General features: G+C 42.1%; 1 long non-coding RNA gene across 2 annotated transcripts; it reads left to right on the top strand.

Moving 5' to 3' along the window:
* The first annotated feature begins 2650 nt into the window (after positions 1-2650).
* LOC121089550 lies at positions 2651-12396 on the top strand. Of its 2 annotated transcripts, XR_005828255.1 has the most exons (3): positions 2651-8253; positions 9152-10515; positions 11973-12396. It is a non-coding gene; the product is annotated as an uncharacterized LOC121089550 (long non-coding RNA). The 2 variants fall into 2 exon arrangements; XR_005828254.1 differs by having other exon boundaries at positions 2651-10515.
* The last annotated feature ends 3798 nt before the right edge of the window (positions 12397-16194 follow it).

The following is a 16194-nucleotide window of genomic DNA, read 5'->3' as shown; positions in this document are numbered from 1 at the left end:
TGGGTTGCCACTGAAAAGCGCAGCTTCTGAAGCCAAGGTTTGGATGCTGTTGTGCTGGTGTGAAAGCTGACCCAAGACTCTGCTTTAAAGTTCCTGTTTTCTGGGTCTGATCCTTAGAAGGTGGAGGGTATAAAAATGTTGGGGTTCTGTATGTCTCATTGGGCCATTTCTCATTAGAACAGTCTTTTCTGGAATCTAAGCAAATCTGCCATTTTAACCATGCAAAGCTGCTTTCTCCAACAAGTTTAGTCCTCAAAATGTGGAAGATCTGTATTATACTTTTATGCTGAGGAGTGTAGCGTTTTTTCTAAATATTTGTAAATTGAAAACTTACATCAGAAGTACCTGTTGGCGTTGAAACAGAGGCCTTGTGCAGAGTACCTTGACTGTGCTGTGCATGGGGCTCATCTCATAATAAATGCTGTTGAGAGGATCATTTTGCGCTGGTGTCTGATGTGGTTGAGCCTGATGGGTCTGCCCTTGGGTAGCGAGTGATTCATACAGCCCTGCTGCTACCTTTGGTATGTGGGCACCTGTTTCTTTAGGGACTGGACAGAGACCAGCTGCGTAGAGGCTACTTAGCAGTTGTGGTATCAATTGACTTGTCAGTCTCTCCTAGCATGAGTCTGAATGAATTGTAGGTTAAGGCTATAATTCATCCTTGATTTCAGTTTGTTAAAAAAAACCCAAACCAAGCAAAATGCAAAAAGCCTTTGAAGTGATGTACTCCAAAGCTCAGGCACAGTGGAAACCAACATTTTATGTGGGGCATGTTACCTACTGAGCAGTGGCGTTAATTTAATTTAATTTAAAAATAGCATTTAATTTAAGAACAATGGTAACACTGAAACGAACGTTACTGCTTATGTCATTCCTGCTGTAGTTGCAGTTGCACCAAAAGGTGCTGCAGAGGAGTTCCAGTTGGTAGGGATGACTGCAGTGTTCTGTGAAGGCTTTGAGACACTAGCTGGAGATGGTGGGTCATCTTTTCCAAGCAGTTGTTCTAGGACAGTCCCAAGGAATGAACGTACGCCTGGTATCAATTTTTATGTATATATATATTCACTTTTTTTCAGGGGGGGCTTTTATTTATTTCTTTTGACTTGTGTTGTGAGTCAGTTGAGAGTTGTGTGTTTCTCAAGGGTGGCAATAACTGATGAAGTTCTTAAAGGTATCCATGAGGTGCCTGACCCATCTTTGCTCAGCCTGACACCCATTCTCCAGCCACAGGCAGGGGTGCTGGCAGTAACCTCGATCAGTGGTGTCAGTGTCTGGCAGCTGTGGGAGTGCAAGCCTGACCTCAGAGCTATCTACTCCACTGAGGATGCATAGGGTGTTGCTGTTGTGTGGGTCTGATGCTTGGGCTTTGCAAATACTGCCCCAGGCTCTTTTGACTTGCAGGTGCAAGTGAGACTAAGCTGATGAATGTTTGGGGAAATGGATCATCTTGTGTTGAGGTTTTTTTTGATTGCATGGGGTACTTTGACAAGGAAACCAGAGTGGAGAGAGGGGAATGAGGAAATCAGTAAACCAGTACTGTCTGAGTTAAGGTAGAGAGGACCTCTGTCAGTAGCTCATTTCATGAACATCTTGTGGGGCTGTAACGTCCCAAGTCCTAAGGTGAAGAATTGTGGCTAGCATACATCTGGAAGCCAGGAGCACAAGCAGAGACAGTTACGGGCTGGATGCAGAGGAACTGGGTGAAATAATGTTTGCAATGATTGCTTTGGTGTTATGGTTCACCCAGCTCCTTATGCCTCACAGCACTCCTCACTGCATGAGGATGGGAACCTCTGCCCTGGGGCTTCTCCAGGAAGTAGACAGGATGAAAATAATTATTCCTGTTTCAGGACCTAGATGAAGTATTTATGTGGTCCTCTGTTCTCCAGGTATGGCTGCCTGACTAGGGAGTGTGTGGTGGTGGTGGTGGGGAATTGGCTTGGCTCCAAAGAAAGATCAGGAATTGTGGAAGATCCAGGTGATATAAGCACTCGTCGTGTAGCTTGGTTTCCAAAACATGGATCTCCTGTGATGCGAAATGGAAGCTGGTTTTAATAACATGAACTGTGGGGCAGACAGTATATGTAGCTGTGAGTCCTGGAGTAACTTCAGGGATGCTGCAGATGTACTGTAATATAGATGAGCTGCAGGATGGTGTCCACAGCCTGATCTGGGTGTGGAGGTAAGGGTGTTGTTTCAGAGTCCAGAACATCTACTCTTCAGTGTGGATGGGGTCAACCTGCTCTAGAAGCACAGTATGTTGAGTAGTCCACATCGGCTGACCCTGGTGCTATACTTGTGTTGCTGTCTTCTGAAACTAGTTTCCAGTTTTAAGTTGAACCCTCTTGTTAGACCCTGTGTTACTAGAATTTTATCTAGATGTGAGAGAAGACATTTTAGATGGTTAGCTGTTGATGATACTGCCTTCATCTCCTGCTGGCATGGAAGTGAATATGCTAAATGTGAAATAGGAAAGATGAAGTGAGCCTTGTCTGAAGGGTCCCACTTGACTTTAATCCACTTCACTTTAGCACCTGGCACTTAAAGATCTTTTTAGCCTTGAATGTGCAGGATTTTGGGTAGTGATCTAATGAAAATTTGTGTATTATGCCCATAGGGCAGGAGTAACATACCTTTCTCTTCTGCCATGCAACAATAGGCACTTCAGAGAACTCAAATTTAAAGCGGAGCTGAAATGGCTGTCATGGGGCAGTGTTCACCAGACTCCACCAGGCTGAATAGGGGAACCCACTGAAATGCCACGATGGTAATGCTGAGCATGCAGAGCTCCAGCTGAGGAAGAAAATTACTCTCTGTTCTGCCCAAATTCCTTAATGAATACGAACAATGATTTTGATTCAGTCTTTGTGATTTAACATGTACATTGGTGACATGAAAGTTGTTTTAATAGGGGTCTTTGGCCTGTCAAGCAGCAAACCCATGCTGGGGTTGATGGTTCTGCTACCTCTTGGTCGCTCAGACTTGGAGACAGGTGGGGAGGCGGGGCAGATGGAGTGCTCCATGTGTTGCCGAGATCAGCATGCAGATGTTATCACTTGTGTACAAATAAGTGAAATAAGTACCTGTGTAGGTGGAGCATAGCTTGCTTCTGCTAGGAGCTGAATGCAGAGCTTGTGGCTTGTTGGTAGAAGTGTTATTAAAATCAAGAAACACATTGTCTCCTCTTCTTATACCCCTCTCCACCTGTGTTTTTTCTCCTTTTGATGATACTCTGTTCCAGTCCTTCTAGTTTTCCCATTTGGCAATGACTATAGTTATTATACTTCTACTTGCTTTGCAAGTCTCTGTCAGATCATTTTAGTCTGTGCATACAAAAAACATTTTGCAACCCAACGACTTTTTTTGAAATGGTAAAATCTTTTTCAGCTCAACCTAATTTCCTCCGGCCTGTCTTTCTCCATATCCTGTTAAGTTAGCGAAGTACACAGCATGGAGTTTTGTACTGGTTTTCTCCTTTTATTCTGTCTGTGGGAGGACAAATGATAACCAATCTCACATAAAGTGGGACAGGTGCTGACAGATGAGATCTTACTGAAAATCTGCTGATATAAATTTAACCTACAAATGTTTAAAAAAAAAAAATAATGACCTGGCAGAGTGAATTTACTTTTGATCAGCATGTTGCATGATAACCTTGAAGGTTAAAAATAAAAACAAATCTCCAACCTTGCTCCAAACCAAAACAAAAACACCTACTATGGTTAGCCTGTAGACTACTAACTTGAGCAGGCTAACTGTTTTCTCTTACAAGATTTCTTCTGTGTTGATGGAAACAACTTTTAACACATGATAAATAACTAAGGATCTGTAAGAGATGCTGGAAGGAGGTGGCTGGAGCACTTAGACCTTCACAGGTAGTTTTACACTTGCTTAAAAACAAGGATTTATTTCAGCTTATGGGCACCTGACAAAAGCAACATACGGCACTTCGTGAAGTTATCCCCTTGTCAGCTGAGTTTTATTAACTTTTTGTAAGTCCTGTTTTATGTCTGACCACGTCCAAGGTATTTGGATCAACTTACGTGTCCTTCACTGGCTATGAGAATGCAAGTGGTTAACTGTGAGTTATTGCTGCTTAGGCCCACAGTAACTTATTAGATGTGTTTGAACCCTGACCTGATTTACCCATGGTTACATAAATAATCTGAGATAGAGCCATGAAGAGAGGCCAGGTTTCTTGGCTTCTGATATTGTACCCTTATAATGAAGTTATTTTGACTCTACTCTGTCAGTTCCTGCCTCCTGAATCAAGTGTCAAATTAACATGCTGCATCAGGTAATGTTTTTGGCTGTTATAAAACATGTTCTGTGTATGCAGAACTTCTATCAAAACATCTTTCTTCTGTTGTGATGAAGGTGGATCAGGAACTACCTCTGTTTTATGTTGATAGTAGTGTATTTTTTCACATGTGAATCTTTAATGAAGAAGATAAACGTGGTTATTTTCACATCTGTGGATTAAAAAGGATGCTGATGAGAAAAATGCAAATTCAACAAGACGTTATGTTTGAAAAAGGGTGGATTGTGCCATAAATAACGAGTAGGTGTGGAGAGTGGGCTGTTTGGCACAGAGTATCACAGCTGCCCAGTAATTGGTTGTGATGTGCCAAGGGGAGTGCATTTGAGAGAGGGAATATGGCTGCATTATTGCATTTACATGCTGCAGGAATCATGTGGATATACATCATTTATGCCTGTATGTACCATTTCCAGTAGGTGGCTGAGTGTCACTTCACACTGACTTAAGTACTATAAAATAACAGCTGTCACACCTCATGAGAACCACAGTCTATTGTAACAATATCATAAATCTGTTTATTTGCTGTCCATAAAGCCTAAGGACCACAGAAACGTACTCTATGAAATAAACAACAAGCCATCCTTTAGTGCGTTTTTGTAAGCCATACAATTCTTTTCAAGGCAAATAAATAAACAAATTAGGCTCAGAAAATTTATTCATCACCTAACACATTTTAGAAATAGAGACTTTTTTCCTCTGAACATGCTTGAAGGTTTTACTCCATTTCAAATCTCAAAAAACAGCAAGCAAACATGTACCCAAAATGCTGCCTGGGAGATTATTTTACCTCAGAAAATGGTTGTTTTGGTTTGGGGTTTTTTGTTTGTTTTTGTTTTCAGAAATCAATTGACATGCTGTTCTTTCTGTAGACATTATGTTTCTTCTTGCCAGAACTGTTACAAAGAACTGTTGTAAAAGGGGAAAAAAATAGTCCTCAAAATTTTGTTGCAGTAAAAATATGAAAGAACAGCTATAAGAGTGATATCTTCACAATTATTTCTTGTAGAAGTAACTTAGCAGTATCAGTGACTATTGTAACTTCCTGTGGAATAGTGCTGTCCTAGGGAACAAAACCTTCATAGTTGCTCGACTGAGCTGTAGAGCTGTATGAAGTGGAAGTGGACATAAGCCAATACTAAAAACTTGAAAGAAGAAAAGAACAAGATTTGCCATTTAAGGCAGATACAATTGTGGAAAAATTATTTGAGGTATTTTCCCTGTGCAGGGTTCTCAAGTGTGGCTTTCATAACACACTGAAGCAAAACATTAGTGATACTGTGTCAGATTTATCTTGTATTTATTATATGGCAAGTAATTCTGACGCTTCACTACTTATGAGTGTTTTTGAGAAACTTTTGAGAAGCTTGGATGATTGAACAATTAGTGGCAAATGGAATTCAAAGCAGATGAATGTGAAGTGATGGTCAAGGGGTAAAATGAAAAATATTAGGCCTAGATGTGACCGTTACCATTGACAAGACCTTGTACCTGTAGGGAACAGGTCCAGGAAAACATCAGCTCTGTGCTTAGGGGCAATAACCAAAGCAAACCACATTTTAGGAAGGAGTAAACAACAAAGAGAACATTGTTACGCCACCTTATAAATCCATGGTTTACCTGTCCCTTGACTACTGTGGGCAGCTCTGACCCCCTTACTTTCAAGACACCATATTAGAACTGGAAGGGATTTGGAAAATGACAGCAAGGATAATGAGATGGAAGGGTTTGCGCAGGAGGATTCACTAGAGCAGATTAGCTTTCTTCAGCCTTGAGAAGCGGCAGGGGGTATGCAGACACCTGCAGTCGTCAGTAGTAATGAGATAATGGGTAGGGGTTGACTGTTCACTGTCTTTTGGGCTACAAGGACCATTCAGTTCCAGGAGAATAAGCAGTTTGTCATGCAAGAGATGGTAGACTTATAGAATGTGCAAAAAAATAGGGTGCTGACAAGACTATGAGACAGATTCAAGGTGAAACTGAACAAATCTTGGAAGAGTTTTCTGTTGGGGTTTAATAAGTAGATGAATCTATTCAAGCTCAGGAATTCCTTGAGCAGAAAATATTTGGAGCTGTGGGGGGAGCAGAAGGGAAAACCACCAGATGTGCTTACCCTGTGCTAATCTTCCTAGGTGTTCATGTACTGGAACGGTTGGAGACCAGAGTACTAGATTTGAGATAGTGCAGACATTCTGATCTTTTAAGACTCTTACAATCCCATACTATATTTAAGTTTGTTAATCATTCTGTTGCTTTTTGTGATCGCCCTCTAGCTGGTTGGTATGTCTTCTAGCAAGTGTGGTCTTGCTGGTGCATTCCTGCTCAGCTCGGTGTAATGTTCTCTGTGCAGATACGGTTCTGTCTCCTGTTACTCCTGATTTTTTCTGTACTGTGGTTTTTCAGGACAAATTCTGACTGCATGCTTAGTGTTATTCATTAATGTTGTTAATGTTCTTTATTAGAACAAAGAACTTCAGTTGTTCTCTTGTTCAGCCATGTTAGTAATTTCTTACAAGCTAGACTACTGTGCCTGCTCTTCTGAGAGCTAGATTGTAAAATAAATGGATAACTGGAAGTGATACATTCTGAATTATACAGATCAGAATTAAAGAGAGAATTAAGTAATTAGATCAAGAGAAAAGAAAGGCAGATATATTTAAAGGAACAGTATAAGAAATTGAGTCTTATTTGCATTCCACATCTTTTTTTTTACAGTTTGCTATGAAAATATATATGCAGGAGTATAGAAGATCCAGAACAGAGATTTGTTACATATCATGCTCCGATTTGACACCCAGGTCCTAGCTTGTGAAGTCAGACTGTCATGGAGAAGGTTTGGTCAGTGGACTATTACTTACGTAAAACAAGTTCAGCTAGTTTGGAGAGGCCAGCAGTTAGGATGGACTGCAGCTTCCTCAGTTAGTAAGCAGTAAGATATTTTCAGAAGTCTTTACCGTATGTATCTCTTAGAATTACATGCATATTGTATTCTCCCTGAAAAGCCAAATACATGGATAAAAATGCTTCTCAGAAAAGATACCTTGGGTTCTGATCTACTTTTGTAAATGATCTTCTCTTCTACTTGGTTAGTTTTATAAAGACTGTGGACTGATTGCTCAGGGACACCTGAGATCGTCCCCTTTTTTTCTTGCTCTTACACGAACTCATACACAAACATGGATACACACTCAGAATATCTTGTGCTGCTGTTACTGTGCAACAGCGTGCTCTCCCGAGTCTGTACCTCTGTGACACCGAACTGTAAGCACAGATACAGCCATACATAGCTGTGAGATACGGGGAGCACAGTCATATCGAAGGGTGTCCTGTCCTCCTTGCCATCCAGAATTAGTGTTTGTTTCGAGAGCAGCAAAGCAAGAGTGAACTGAGTTCCCAGAGTCACAGATATGTCCTAACCTAAGAATGGTGGAACAGAGGTGGAGAAATCCCAGCTCCCAGTGCAATAATGCTGTGTCAGGAAGGATTTCTGACAATAGATTTTTTTTTTTCCCCCCTCAAGGTTCAGTTATTTATCACAAGCTGCAGTTGTAAGAAGTTAATCCTCTAGGCACAGAAGGGGAGTCAATGTTTACCAGCCCTGTAGCTAATGATATACTGGAAGGGCTTAGAATGTTTTTACTCAGACAGAACAGCACAGTGACACAGTAAAGACCTGGAAAACAGACAGCAAACTTTGCTTTAGATATGCAGTCAGCTCCAAGGGAGAGATTCTTGGCTCTAAGGAAGAAACTCTGGAAGTTCATTTGGCATTGCTATTGCTAGCTCTTTACTGTCTTTTAAAAAGACTCAACCTGTCATCATGTGGACTATGGGAGGAAAATAATCAACACTGGCTCTTGGAGGGGTTCCCTAGTAGGGGTTAGGAAGGTGGCTGGAAAGAGTTTGAGTAAACAGTCTCTGCATGCTGGGTGTAGGTAAGTAACCTTTTCAACTCTACTTGTCCTTGAGCCTGGAGCTATTTGCGTGATTGAGCAAGAGAGATGACTGAGAAACAAACTAGGCAAAGGATCCAGTTGTTTGTGGTCACTGCCAGTTCTTCTGGTTACTCAGAACAAGACTGGTAGGATTTAAGAAAAGCCCTGCAAGGTTGGTCATAGGGGTGGGTGTTCAGAAACTCTTCAGTCACAGCGAAGAAATGAGTGGTGGCTGCCTTGACTTGGTTTAGTTTAACAGACAGTGGAAGCTTTTCATGAAAAGACTGCTATGATCTAGTTTTTCTTTCCTTGGACAAGGGGTACATGATTATTCAATTCCATGTGCCAGAGGATTTAAATACAATGAATGACTTATATGAGAGTTTGGGCAGTTCAGGGCCTTTTCTCAGGGGCATTGTAAATTGGTCGGAGTTACTTCCATGTAAAGTATGGTGGAGAACTCTCAGGTCATTGCAGGCTGATGGGGCCAGAAAATTTGTGAGTCACAGGGAGCAAGGCTGGGAACTGATAAATTAGCTGAATATCATAGTCAGTTCCTGTCTCCTCAACAGGAGTGTGTATCTTTGTAACACTGTAATTGTCTGGAAAGACAGGTAGGTGATTACAAGTACCTCTTAACAGCAAGGTTTTAGGAAAATATATCGGTTAAAGAAGATGTAAAATGGAGATGAGGGTAGCAGTAAATGAGATGAGGAGGGGCTACAGCCTGACATCACATCCCCACTGAATACAAACTGTCCAGGAAGGAAGGAGCCTGTGTTCTGCCTGCGCTTGCTGGTAGCTCTCAGATTAATAGTTAAACCACCTCCTTGGCACCATACTTCTGTCTTTGAATGGTAAGGATAGTAATTTTGTCTCCTTTCTGATTGTCTTTTAGTGGAAAAAGAAGCATGCTTTTGAGGCAGCACAGTTCATGTGGGATCCACCTAAACAGCAGTGGGGGCAGGAGCCCCTGTCTCAGGGCAGGTTTGGTCCCTTAGCACTGGGACCAAGTTGCTGGACTTCCAGAACGTCTCCTTAGCAGAGGAGACCGCTCTCAGGTGCCCTCACCTGGCTGTTTAAGGTATGAAGATGTCCTTCAGCATCTTCAAAGAGCCAGCAAAACCAGCCAAGTCCAGCCTGAATGCTTTCCTTGACAATGGAGCCTGAGCATGGTAGGTGGTGTATGTGGGTGTAGAGCTGGCTAGGAAGAGATAGGAAAAAGTCTCAGAGACTTGGAGAAAATCTGAATTATCTCTTCTAAATAATTCTGTGTGAGATGAAAAGACAGATTGTTTAATTCTTAGTTTTATTATAAACTAATGCTTTTCCTAAGGGAGGTAATTTCCTTCTATAAAAATTAATAGCTTTCCTTAGCACTTCAACAATGAAAGGAGAATTATCCTCAGTACTTCCGGATTTGCACTCCGGACTAATGAGAGATTAAACCTAGATTCTCAGTGTATTTTCACACATAACTTTGTGTGCTCCTGGTAGCTTGCCAGTCCTGTTTGGTTTAGAAGGACCATTTGAATGCATTGAATTGTTTGCTAAGGTTGTAACCTAGGAAGCAATCCAAAACAAGGAGGTGGTCCAAACACTCCTGAACTTTCTGGCAAGACTAACTTCAAAACTTTATGGAATCAAGGGTATGACCTGGCAGCTGATGGAATTAGCAACAGAGCATTCAGCAGCAAACTCTTCAAACATCTCAGGCACAGCTTTACTGCCAACTCTTTTTTATCAACTTCAGAGCTGCAATACTTTCAAAAGAGAATGGACCATACATGGATTTAAAATGCTGAAAGGTAACACTGAAAAAATTGATTTCTTCCCAATCCCTTACTGCAGCTTCACACACAGAGAGAACATGCAGTGCATCTGCACAGGCTTCAGCAGCACGCTCAGAATATAAAGACCCCCAGCCTGAACTGTGCCAGCGCTGCCTTGAGCGTAGTCCAAGGAGATGGGTTAGAAGTGGGGTTGTCCTGTTTTTCTGCTCCTGATTTCTGGAGATCAGCCAGACCTTGGCATACTTGAAAGCAATTAGGGAAAACAAAACAAAACAAAAAGCAGGTCAATGTAACATTGCTGAGAGCCTGACACAGACCATTTATCATCTGAATTAACCTTTCACACCTTGCCCTACTGAGATGACATCATTTTTTCTCTTCTTTGTGAGGAGAACCTGGGAACAAATGATTGCTGAGGCCACGCCAAAAACAGAGAAGGGGAAATAAGAACATATTCCTGGAGGGCAAGGTAAGAGTCAAGCTCGGGCATCCTGTCTCTGAAAGACTCTGAAAGCACTGCTACAGTGAGGAATAAATCTGGCATGCCTTCGGGTACTGATAGCCAACTCTGCCTGCGTTTTGTTCTTTTCTGTCCATGGCGGCTAAAATCAACACCGCATAAGAAAAGTAATGAACCAGGAGCTTAACTAATTACTGAGCCTTTGCTGGTGAAGCCGCATTACTTTGTCTAACCCCACACTCTCTGTAGTGGCATTCTGCTGCTGCCAGGCCTGAAAAATGTGAAGTGCCAGAAGCGCTCTTCTCTTACATTAGCAAAGAGGAGGTTATTGATGCAGCTGGATTAAACTGGAGGAGGAAAGGGAGAGGGAGGTGGGTGAGACTCTGCTTTCGTGTCTCCAGACGCAGTTACATCGGCAGAAGAGTATCAGCTTTCAAAGGGAAAGATGAAAAGTGAAGGGGGATAAGAATTAAAACACACAGCATTTTCTGAGGAGATTTTTAGATTAAAAATACCACATATTTGTTACAGATGGAATGGGCGTTTTTAGGTCTCATATAGGGTGTTTCAATGTAGTTATCCAGTTACTAGTTGTGCAATTTAAAATCAGGACTTTATTTAATGCTTTGCAAAAAGTCTGAAAAACGGAAACTGCAGGAAAACAGCATTTTAACGTTTCACCACTGGATGGAGACAGCACTCTAAAACTTGTGAGTAATTACTAATGGGACTGTAACAAAATTCCGTGTGATAAAGAGATTGAATAGATTAGTAGACACTGCAGCAACAAACTGTGGAACACCAGCTAGATTTATGGCAGAAAATGTATTGAAGGAACATCTTTTAGATTTGTGCTTGACCTGTTTTTATGGTGAGAAATGAAGACATTTAGTTTAAAAAGATGAATTCCATTTCTGGCTCCGCACAAAGCTACGATGACGCGGACCAGTAAGAAACAAGGGAAGGTAAAGTGAATCTTTCTGGGGTCCTCTTTATCTTTTCCCAGGTCACAGTGTTATTTTTCCTGATAGGAAGATCCTTCAGCTTTGCGAGTCTGGCCTTAAGGGCTGGCTGCTGTTGGTGGCAGCTGAGCTTGCCCCAGCCATGGTTGTAGTGGATGTCTTGTTTGCAGTGGAGATGCTTCCCTCACTCAGGGACAGCAGGGAGGCAGTCACCGGGTGGGAAGCAGCAGCAGAAGCAATTCCCACCAGCCTGCAGGTTGGTAGGAAATCTTCAGAAATCATTGCAGTTCAGGGGTGAGCGTACAGGCGGGGGAGCGCCTGCCCTGTTAGGTTTAATTTCTTTCCTTGTGTATGTTACAGCATTTTTACACATTTTGTTCCTTCTTTGTGTGTGTGTGCGTGTGTGTGCGTGCACGAGTGCATGAGAGAGAGGGAAGGAGGGAAGGCCTGTGGTGGTTTTTAGCCCAGTCTCATATAATCACACTGTGCTTTTCTGTTTGCCAGCAATAACTTTTGAATTTGTTGGATGAATGAAAGATGAATTAAATGAACCAGAAGATAATTATATTCTTATAAATCCTGTGGAAATAGCCAGCCAGACAGACTGGAGACTGTTGAAGTGCCCTGACTGAAGGAAAGGCTGAAGTGTGAGCTCATATATTAGAGGACCCACCCTGGAGAGGGCTCTTGTAACTGCCCCTTCCCTGGGAGAAGCTTTAATCAGAGTTTGCAATCAACCACAAGATGAAAATCCATAGGCAACCAGAATTCATCCGTTCAATAAGCACTAGAACTTTTCCTTAAAAGCAACAAACAGAAGAGTTGACCTACTCCATTACCATCTCTCCTCTGCCTCCAGGTCACAAAGTCTGTACAGAGTTTAAAAGCTGAGAATTTTCACAAATAAAAGCAGCAACAAAGAAAATAACCTCCACTGAGGCTGATTTGTCATGTGTCTGCTTGTTATATTCAGGAGATGTATTTTCAGACAGCTCTGACAGTGCATAGTGGTTAGTGAAGTCTTTGGGGAAAGGGCCTGGGGAAGGGGGGTTGAACATAAGAGTGTGTGACAGCTGCTCACGTATGCCTGTCACTTTTGTTCCCCAAATACAATATCTGTTGGAACAATTATATGCTGATTTACATGAAAATGTCTTAGTTTTCTCTGAAATCAAGGTTTCAAGTGTAATTCCTTTGCCTGCAGCCAAGTGTGATGTAGTTCTTTAAGAACAGATCCTTAAAAGGTATTTAGGTGACTTACTCCTGGGTGAAGTTCTCTGCCTAACTTCACCACCCAGGATCCCCAGGGAGACACCTGGTGCTGACATAAGAAAGCTGGTCAGGTTGATGAGCAGAGTCCTACACTGCTACAGAGAAAGGTACCGTGTTTAGGCATGAGGGGGAGCTGACCTTCTGCAAGTAGGATTTGTTTGCAGTGACAGAGAGATGTTTGCAAGCATGTGCCTTCTTATTTACTTATTAGACTGTTCAGCTATTGGATATGTTCCCACCTCATCTGTTATTCATCTGGTATGCTGTTTGCAGAAAGAGGTGAATACAGAAAGTTTTGAAAACTAGCTTTCCCTCACTATATTGTGGAGTACTGTGACTTGCAGAAGGCTTAGATTAAAGGGAACCAGGCTCAGGTTTCCTGCCCAGCATACTTTTTGCTGTTTTTGAGAAAAGCCCTGATGTGGGAGCTGGTCAGGGAGGGGATATGCTGTTATATCGCCATTCAGTGTGAAATTATGGACTATGGCTTTTGTCAGGGGTAATAGACTTTGCTTCAGAGGAGAAGCCCTCTGAGGAAAGAAATGTGTCAAAAGCCAAACACTGCTCTAGGTGCTCGGTATGGCAGCAGGAAGATTTAGTAGACGGAATTAAAAGGCTAGATTTAGACATGAGAAATGGAAGGAGAGGCAAACCAGGAACATCAGGAGTATGTACTTATAGTGATGATGAGCATAGATAGGCTGTAAATGCATTAGGAAAATTATTTACGTGATTGGTAGAGGTAATACCAAAGGCAGGGCTCTGAGCAGTGAGAGGCAGCACAGGCTCAGCCCTTGATGGTGGTGAGACATGATCTGCAAAATAGTGTAGGAGCTTGCAGGTGATTATCTGTGACAATTGGCGTGGATCTAAATGTTCAACATACCTTATTTTCCTGATCCCTCTTTCCTGCTCCCATATTGCCTCTGTAGCTTTTTTTAATGGGTATGTATGATGAACACTCTATCGGTCTCCTCTTCAACTTTGCTTCATGCAGCAACCTACAGCTCCACAGACACCATGTAGGGTGCCACATAGTCAAACATACTGGTTCTGCTCTGTGGGCTTCCAGGTGATTGTGGGGCAGTGTGCTCGCATCTCTGAGTGTGCATTCTGCCATCACTCCCCAAGTGCCAAAGGCAGAGCTGAATATTCTCAGTTCTCTGCTGTTAGATGTCCCTTCATGCCAGGCAAGCATCACAAACCTCCATTGACATCTGGCTTTGCAACTGCTTAGCCAGGGCCAGGTTATACTCTGGGCTAACCGATCCATGTACAGGAGAGCAGGTACTTACGTGCAGGTATGGTTTCTTTGCTGATCTATCCCTGTGCTGTAGCACTGGTACAAGTGCCAAATAGACTTATGAAAATTTCCTTCCTCATAAGGAAGATCAGAGACCTTGTCTATAAAACAGTGGTAACTTGCCATTCACTGCTCTTTGTCCTGATGCAGAAATGCTGGCAAATGCACAAGGAATTTGTCACTAGCATCATAATCTCCTAACTGTAACGTGGGATTCTAAATCAATCATACCTGGTTCCCCCTCAGCTTTTGCTTCCTTCAGCCTGGCCCAGATCCATCAAGTGTGAAAAGCTTCCCTTGTCTCACCAAATGACCACTCTGCATGATTAATCCTCAGGCCACAGCCATGAAGTGATCTGTCAGACCCATGGTTGTCCCGCACCTTCCGTACAGTCTCAACCAGGCAGCGTGCCAGACTGATTAAGAAGTTTGCTTCGGCAAACAGAAAAATACCTGATTTTTGTGCTAGAGGGGAAAGAAAAAAGAAAAATTTTTCACATGGAAAGCTAACCACAGGTTTTATTGTAGTCTAGAATGCATCCACGTGTACAGACAGCTAGGATATCATGAGTCTGCAGACAATAGTGTAGAAGTGGACATATGCCAGACGAGTCATACCAATTATCTTTTCTATTCATATCCTCTATTGGAACTAGATACTTAAGCCAAATTTTCCTCTCAGTAGTGCAAAAGGAGAGAGGGAGACCCAGTAATGTCTAATAACTTACTGCTTAAAGTGTTCTGAAACGGTAGGGTAAGTCCTACTGATGGCATCCAGGTATTCTGTCTTACTTAAAGGCCTTCCTGCTTTGCATTGCACTGGATCTTCAGGTAATTTATTAAGCAGTGTTATCATTTCAGCAGTTTTCTGCGTGATGCATGATGAAAACATAGGCCTCGCCGTGTATGACATGGTAACAGCAGGACAACATTCTTGAAAACCTCCATGACAGCAGAAGTGAATCTGGATGCCCAGAGAGGAAGGTAGCCATGTGAATACTCCTGAGAATCCAGTTTTACTGCACAAGGTCTGAATATATGGTTTTGTTTGTGTTTGAATCAGGAATACAGTTTTTGTGCACTTGTCAAACTTACTCTCCTGTCTGGGTTTTAGAGCCATCCCAAAGCTTAAGTAACAAATTTTGAGTTGACCATAAACCTCCAAAATGAGATAGTCATTGTCCCTTGAATTGGCCCTAGATGCTGGAGAGTCTCAAACTACCAAGGTATTTTTCCTAAACCCACTTTTCCTCTGACTCAGAAGCTTTGCAAGAAAATATAAATATCTTCAAATTATTTTCTCAGTTTTATTGGAATTTTGCATGAAAAGTTCATCTTAAAAAAAGCTGGTATCAAATTACAAACTCAGCTACATTCCGTAAAGTTTTTTGTAAGGAAGCAAGTAGCCGTGTTGAAGGCATATAGCTCAAAACAGCAGCTGGGATTTTCTTTTTTTTTTCTTTAGGGTGGTTACTTGCCTCCCTTAAAATTAAGGATTTAAAATCAAAATGGAGATAAATCTTGAACTGTACCTAGAGAACAGCATATATAAAAAGAATCATAAAGATTATTGTAAAGTGTTTCAGTCTGGCTCACAGCAAATTCCCATGCTTTTTCATGAACCTATTAAATGTTTCATTTGTTAAATATGCTTTTACTCATATATAAAATGCTAATCACATAGGATGTTTCCTCTGTCCAAAACTGTGCAAAGTACAAATGTAGACATATTGCCTTGTGTGATGTAGAATTTCTAGTGATGCCGTGTCTGCTTGCTTTATATTGTTACATTTCACTGGTTGTCATTGCCTCCTGCTGTTGTGTGGGCAACGCAAGGAAAACAGCAGCCTGTGTGCGGGTCCGGTGCCTGGGAACAGACCCATCCACAAAGCGGCTGCAGAGCGTCTGGCCCTTTGATAACACTTAGTGCTAAGAAGTATTTCTGTTCAGTGAAGCTGGGTGTTTAGTGGTATACTAAGGGGAGAGGTGAGAGGGGTGGGATGTGCCCAGCACACTGCTCTGGGACTGCCAGAAGCAAGATCATCCTGAGCACGACCCTCTTTGTATAGGTTTTCTGCTAACAATAGGTAATGACAGTTGCTCCCAGGGTAAAAGATGACGAGTACTACAGCTATTGAACGCTATTTTCTG

This window comes from Falco naumanni, chromosome 5 (genome assembly GCF_017639655.2).
Source record: "Falco naumanni isolate bFalNau1 chromosome 5, bFalNau1.pat, whole genome shotgun sequence".
NCBI lineage: Eukaryota > Metazoa > Chordata > Aves > Falconiformes > Falconidae > Falco > Falco naumanni.
The sequence above is the reverse complement of the archived record's forward strand: the minus strand, read 5'-3'. Positions and strand labels throughout refer to the sequence as shown.